At 46.8% G+C, this 7125-nt stretch overlaps 1 protein-coding gene across 3 annotated transcripts in view; it reads left to right on the top strand.

Moving 5' to 3' along the window:
* The first annotated feature begins 1845 nt into the window (after window positions 1–1845).
* The window catches only part of Me2 (malic enzyme 2), an 88919-nt gene continuing 83639 nt past the window's right edge, over window positions 1846–7125 (top strand). Inside the window, exons 1-2 of one of the 3 annotated variants that reach the window (XM_045144254.1) lie at window positions 1846–1963; window positions 5057–5131. The gene's annotated coding sequence lies outside the window, so the exon portion shown is untranslated. Of the gene's footprint in view, window positions 1964–2361; window positions 2568–5056; window positions 5132–7125 lie in introns of those variants that run through there. The other 2 variants (XM_045144255.1, XM_004667491.2) reach the window with 2 other exon arrangements.

Here is a 7125-nt window from a genome sequence, read left to right as displayed (position 1 = left end):
CCAGTTAGTATTTGCTGGAGAAATGCACTTTTTTTTCCCCCTCGAAGTAAGGTCTGTAGCTCAGGCTGACCTGAAATTCACTATGTACTCTTAGGGTGGCCTTGAACTCAGGGTGATCCTCCTACCTCTGCCTCCTGAGTGCTGGAATTAAAGGTGTGTGCCACCATGCCCGAAAGCGTTTGCTTTTCTTTTAAAGGTGGGGTTCCCCATGTCACCAAGCCTGGTCTTGAACTTCTAGGATTCAGTATACTGTCACCTCAGCCTCCCAAGTAGCTGGAATATAGATGGGTGCCACACATTTTATAGACCAGGGATAAAGTGTTCACTAGTGACTGTATGTGTGGTGGTAGCAGTAGAAAAACTAGCTTGTTTTTCTACTACCAAATTGGGTGTGGTTTTCGTTGGAAAGCTTTTGACCAATCACTGGAAGGAGAAAGAACCTGTGAATCAGAGATGGGGCAAACAGGCTCCTGTCTCCTTACCATTAACAGCTATTTCATTTAATAAAGATCGAATTGACCTTAATCCAAGCAAAAACAAATCCCATCCGTGATAGCTCTTGGCAACCCTTCAATCTGGAATTACTCTAACACAGGACAAACTTCCGAAGAAGAAAGAATTCCACTGACAAAGAATTTAAAGACACTTGAATTCTTGACATTTCCATCTTTCAGCTGTGGCATCTAGAAGTTTCAGGCAAACCGGGTTAATTTAGGCCACGCTTATTTATAGCTCCTCTTTTACTGCGGTGGTTACTATAGCAGCCATACCTATCATTTATCATCTAACAGCAGTGCTCCAGCACATGCCCCACCCTTCCATGTTCACAGTGGCTTAGTTTCCTCAAAATTTAATTACCAGACTCGAGGAGGGAACTTTTCTCTGCCTTCTTTCCAACTTTTTCTATACTCTATTTCCATCACCTGTAATTTTATCCAATCTGCCTTGCCCCTTGCTTACTCTTAAATATTTAGTGGTCATTGCCATCCCTAAGGAGTATATAGTTTCGTTTACAATAAAGAATTTCTGGTGGTAGCAGTTTCCCAAATAAGAATAGAGGTTTTCTTTGAAATTCTAGTCTAGGGTGGGTACAGCCGTGGGGAGGTGAGGTCCTTTGCTGCTTTCTCCCGTGTGACTATTTAGTGAGAAGTCCCAGTGGTTTTGCGAGAGAACACTGTCTATTTATGGTGATGGTGACAGTAAGAATGATTAGTAAATTCCCAGCGGTTCCGTAACTGTGCCACTAGCCGTGGACAGTGGTACCGAATTGTTGAGGATGATGCATCCATCAATAAAAACAGCTCAGAAACATAACGCGTCCTTAAAGCGCGGGCCTTTGTGTATAAAAGACCCCTCTCCCTCCCATTCTCCTCCTTTCCTCCATGAGTCGTCCAGCGTGGACCCACATCGCAGGCTCCCCTCGAGTCCGGGAATCGCAGACTGGTACCCCTGGACACCTCCGCCGCGCCTGCGCACAGCGTCTGCCGGCGCCCGTGCGCCGCACTGAAGCCTGCGGGGACCCCGGCAGGCCAGGCCGAGCGCTCTCAGGGACGCGGGTACCTCGGGGCTCCGCCTCCTCCTCTCCCCGTCCCCCTCCTCCTCCCCTTCCTCCTCCGCAGGGCCCTTGTCCCGTCTTCGGGATCGCGGCCACGCGGGCGCGCCCGGCAGCCCATCAGTTAACCTCGCGGAAACGGGCGGAGGAAGGTGCCCGGGAGGAACACGAGCGCCCAGCGGAGGGGCCGGGCCCCGCCCCCGCCGGCTGCCGGCCTCCCATTGGCCCGCTCGCGCGTCCGTCGCGTGTGGACCCGCCCCTGCCCGTGCTAGCCGGAGCTGGCCCCGGCGCCGGCAGCGGGCAGCGGGGAAGAAGGGAGGCCGGGCGGCGCCGGGCTTGAGCATCGCGGGGCGGGCTGGGGCGCTGCGGCCTCTCTGCCTGCTGCACCACCTGTCGCGGGAGAAACGTCCGGTAAGGCGGGGAGGCGCGGCGGCGGGAGGGCGCGGGCCTTCCCCGAGCGGCCCCGGGAGCCGCGCGCCGAGGGTCTGCGCGTGTGCGGACCGCGCCGGGCAGTGATTGGCAGCGGGGCGCAGGGAAGGGGCGCGTGAGGGCCGAAGAGCCTGAGTCGGCCGAGCTTCGGTCGCACGCTCTGGGGCGGGCTCCGCGGCCTCACCCTCCCGGGCCGGGTCTCGGTCGCCCCCTTCCCGCCCCGGAGCCCCGCCCTGTGCCCGCCAGACCGCGAACATCTCTCTCTCTCATTTTTCCTCCGGGGTTCATTAAAGACTGATATTGTGGCTCTAAAGCTCTTTGGCAACATCTCTTTTCAACCGAGATTAGGGAGCGCCCGAGCTGGGCGGCTTGTGCGTGCTCGCCATAAAAAGAATGCTTCAGGCTAGAAAGTTCTAAGATTGGGGTGGACCTCTCCATTCATGTGGCATGGTCTCTGTGAGCCAGGATTGGCAGGTGACTCCGATGCCCGCGATAACCAACCCTGCGTGTGGCGCGTTGGGGACTTTAGGTTTAACTTTCTCTTTTGGTTCCAGCGAGCATTCTAGAAAAATTCATGGAGTTTGTGGTAAGTAGTGTGTCCAAAATAGATGGCTCAGCGGTTAAAGAAAGGCACTTTGCATGCAGAACAACTGACCTCCAGAGAGTGCACCCTGACAAGTGTATCCCTGGAATTGCCTTCCTAATGCTGTGGCGGTCGCTCCTCAGCAAAGCAGCTAATAGCACTGTCACTTCACTTCGTGTTGGAATTGTTAGCAGTCGCAGCGCTGCTGTTAGCAATGGGTTGGGCGCTCTTCAGTAGGAGTACCCCAGAGTAACTCTTTCATTTGGGTGTGTTATATGCCCATTTGCAGAGGAACCATCTAATTTCCAAGTATTCTGAAACTTAGGTAAACAGGCAAAATAAATAAAAAGTAAATAGATCGTTGGTATAGTTGCTAGTACTAGCTGATTCTATGCGGCAGCGTGTGTCAGACTTAGCATAGTCCTTCTAGGTTACATTCTTGTAAGGTTATGTTTTTATTTTCTAGTATACATATGAAAATACATGTCAGAGTTATAAAAGGAAGTCTTATTTTCCATTTAAGAGTTGTTTTATTCGCTTTTTTTGGGGGGGGGGGTTTCGAGGTGGGGTCTTGCTGTAACCCAGGCTGACCTGGAGTTCACTATGTAGTCTCAGGGTGGCCTCGAACTCAGGGCGATCCTCCTACCTCTGCCTCCAGAGTGCTGGGATTAAAGGTGTGTGCCACCGCGCCCTACTTATTTTTGAGACAGACTCATTGCCCAGGCTGGTCAGTTGTGTAGCTGCTGCACATCTTGAACCCCTGATCCTCCTGCTTTTTCTTCCCAAGTGCTGAGATTTCAGGCATGCATCATCACCCTTGACTCATTTCAGTTGTTTTGTAAATTTAAAGCTAGTGTGAGCTGGGCACCTGTCTCACTCCTTTAATAGCAGCAGAGGTGGGAGGATCTGTGTAAGCTCAAAGCTGCCTAGCGCTACAGAGTGAGTTCCTGGTCCGACTTCGCTAAAGTAAGGCCCTACCAAAAAAAAACAAGCAAGCAAACAAAACAACCTACTATTGCTGGTACTGAATGCCTTTAATCCGAGCACTCGAGAGGCAGAGGTAGGAGGATCCCCCTGAATTTGAGGCCACTCTGAGACTACATAGTGAATTCCAGGTCAGCCTGGGCTAGAGTGAGAACCAACCTCAAAAAACAAAACAAAACAACACTATGATGCTGTTCATCCTAGCTTGTATTTAATTGCATATAAGGAGTTTCTCTCTTTCTCTTTGTTTCTTTCTTTTTTTCTTTTTCTTTTTTTTGATTTTTCAAGGTAGGGTCTCACTCTAGCTCAGGCTGTCCTGCAATTCACTATGTAGTCTTGAACTCAGGAAGATCGGCAGGAGTTTCCAATCTAATCTAATTTTAGATTGTTAAACTAAACTTCTAGCTCTTGTTGACTTTCAAGCAAACTAGGTATATTATAAAACACAGCACCAAAACTTACTGGTTTACTGAAAACTAACTTAGATGACAAAACTCATACTAAAAATTAAATTTGATTTTATAAAAATTTAAAATTGAGATTTTATTAAAAGTTAATCAGGCCGGGCGTGGTGGCGCATGCCTTTAATCCCAGCATTCAGGAGGCAGAGGTAGGAGGATCACCGTGAGTTCGAGGCCTCCCTGAGACTACATAGTGAATTCCAGGTCAGCCTGGGCCAGAGTGAGACCCTACCTCGAAAAGCCAAAAAAAAAAAAGTTAATCCGTTTATTTGAAAGTGATAATCTTGCTTATATGCTTGCATAAGCTGCTTTTGACTAGTATATACAAATTTCAAAATTAAAGGGCATATCCTTTCTGTACGGACTGCCTAGAATAGTTTTCTGTTATGAATATATATGTGTGTGTGTGTATATATATTAAATATTTTATTTTTTAATATCTTATTTATTTGAAAGAGAGAGAATGTGTGCACCAGGGCCACAAGCCACAGCAAATGAACTCCAGATGTATGTGCCACTTTGTGCATCCAGCTTATGGAGGTCCTGGGGAATTGGACCTGGGTTCTTAGGCTTCACAGGCCTAAACTGCCAAGTCATCTCTCTGACCCTGTTGCCTGGATCTGTGTATCATTCAAATTCACTTTCCTTTTTTAAAAAATTAATTTTTACTTATTTATTTGACAAGAGAGAGAGAGAATGGGCACACCAGGGCCTCCAGCCACTGCGAACGAACTCCAAACACATGCGCCACCTTGTGCATCTGACTAACTTGAATCCTGGGGAATGGAACCTGGGTTCTTTGGCTTTGCAGGCAAGTGCCTTACCTGCTAAGCCATTCCTCCACCCCCAAATTCGCATTCTTGACCTGAGATTGAATTTGATTTTGTTTGTTTGAGGTAGGGTTTCGTGTTGTCACAGGCTGACCTGGAATTCACTATGTAGTCTCAAGTTGGCCTCTTAATTCACAGTGATCTTCCCACCTTGGCCATCACTCCTAGTGAATTTAAAGTATTCTAAGTGTAAATCTTGATTGTCTTCATGATACAGATTTCATCATTAGAAGATGCTAATGCAGAGCTGACTGGCATTTAGAAAGTTGCTCCTGACTGTTCGTCAGTAAAGGTAATTCTTACATTAACTAGATTTATACAGCACTCGGAGGGCACTGATAAGCATTTTGAGTGGATTGTCTAATTAAAATCTGTTACAAAACAAAACCCTATTGAGTAGCTCTTAGTGTTTGCCCCCATTAGAATGGACGAGAACAACTGCACTGCAGTGAGGTTGTTACTTAACTGGGAATCAGCGAACTAGCAACTGACAAAGCCAGGGCTGAAATCCAGGCAGTTTGACTTCAGAGCTTGCCCTAGGCACTGCTGGCCTGCCTGTCTAGTTACAGGTTTATTCATGTAACCTTCAAGTTAAGTGCTGCTGCTGCTGTAAGGGGTCATTTATTTCCATACATGTACGTCATTGGATGATTCTGGACGTGTCACCTCCCCTATTTGTTGATGAGAAAATGAGACTTATAATTGACTTGTTCCCAGATTAGTATCCATGGAGAAGTTTTAAATACTCTTACTAATTTGCAAGCAAAAAGAGGGAGGGAGAGAATGGATGCTCCAAGGCCTCTTGCCGCTACAGACAAACTCCACTTGCACACTCCACTTTGCACATCTAGCTTTACATGGGTACTGGAGTATGGGACCCGGCTGTTAGGCTTTGTAAGCAAGAGCCTTAAAGCACTGGACCATCTCTTCAGCCCTGCAAGTTCAAAAAAAAAGGGTATATGTAGGGAGTATTTGTGTCTAGCTTAAGGACCTTCTTAAAACTACTATACAATCTAGTACTGGGGATGCTGAGGCAGGAAGATTTCTGTGTGTTCAAGGCCAGTACAACCCTGTCTTGAAACCAATACCAACAAAAACTCTGAAGACCTTCTACAATAACCTGTTCCCATCTAGTCTTAAAAGAAAGGATTCTTGGGCTGTAGAGATGACTTAGCGGTTAAAATACTTGCCTGCAAAATTAAATGACCCAGGTGTGATTCCCAGGACCCACATAAGCCAGATGCACAAGGTGGTGCCTGTGTCTGGAGTTCGTTTGCAGTGGCTGAAGGCCCTGGTGCACCCATTGTCTATATCTGCCTATTTCTCTTTCAAATAAATTTTTTAAAAATTATATATATACATATATTGTTTGATTTTCAAAGTAGGGTATCGCTCTAGCCCAGGCTGACCTGGAATTTACTCTGTAGTCTCAGTCTTGAACTCACAACTATCCTCCTACTTCTGCCTCCTGAGTGCTGGGATTAAAGGCAGCCACATGTCTGGCTCTTAAAAAAGAAAGGATTCGGGCTGGAGAGATGGCTTCGCAGTTAAGCACTTGCCTGCGAAGCCTAAGGACCCCAGTCCAAGGCTCCATTCCCCAGGACCCACGTTAGACAGATGCACAAGGGGGTGCACACATCTGGAGTTCGTTTGCAGTGGCTGGAGGCCCCGACGTGCCCATTCTCTCTGTCTCCCTCTTTCTCTCTCTGTCTGTCACTCTCAAATAAATAAATAAATGTACAAAAAAATTAAAAAAAAAAAAGAAAGGATTCTTTATAACCAACCAAAGAATGAGCTTAAGAGCATAAAAACAAATACCAGGTTTAGTGTGTGAATAGTTGGATCACATTGTCCTAGTTTGTCCTTTTCTGGTCAGTGCAGCTGGCCCAGACTAACAACTCAGAGACTCTTTGGCATTTGTTTGCACCAGCAACAGGTCTTGGCATACCCATACACAAACACACACACACATGCACATACACATGTAAAAATAAATAAAATTTAAATTTATATCAGAACTGGTGTGATGTCACACACCTTTAATTCCAGGATTTAGGAGGCAGAGGTAGTGAGACTCTGGGATCATAAGCAAGACATCTCATTCTAAACTGAGTTCAGGATAAAGGTCAGAACTGACTAACTGCACACCATCCATCAAGTCTTGACCTTGAGCTCTCCCTAGTAACCCATGTCTACTAACAGCCTTCCAGGTGGTAACATCTCTTTGCTCCCAGGGTAGGTTCTTTTTATTTTATTTTATTTTTATTTATTTATTTGAGAGCGACA

This window comes from Jaculus jaculus, chromosome 2 (assembly GCF_020740685.1).
Source record: "Jaculus jaculus isolate mJacJac1 chromosome 2, mJacJac1.mat.Y.cur, whole genome shotgun sequence".
Lineage (NCBI taxonomy): Eukaryota > Metazoa > Chordata > Mammalia > Rodentia > Dipodidae > Jaculus > Jaculus jaculus.
This window is presented reverse-complemented; position numbering and strand designations above follow the sequence as displayed.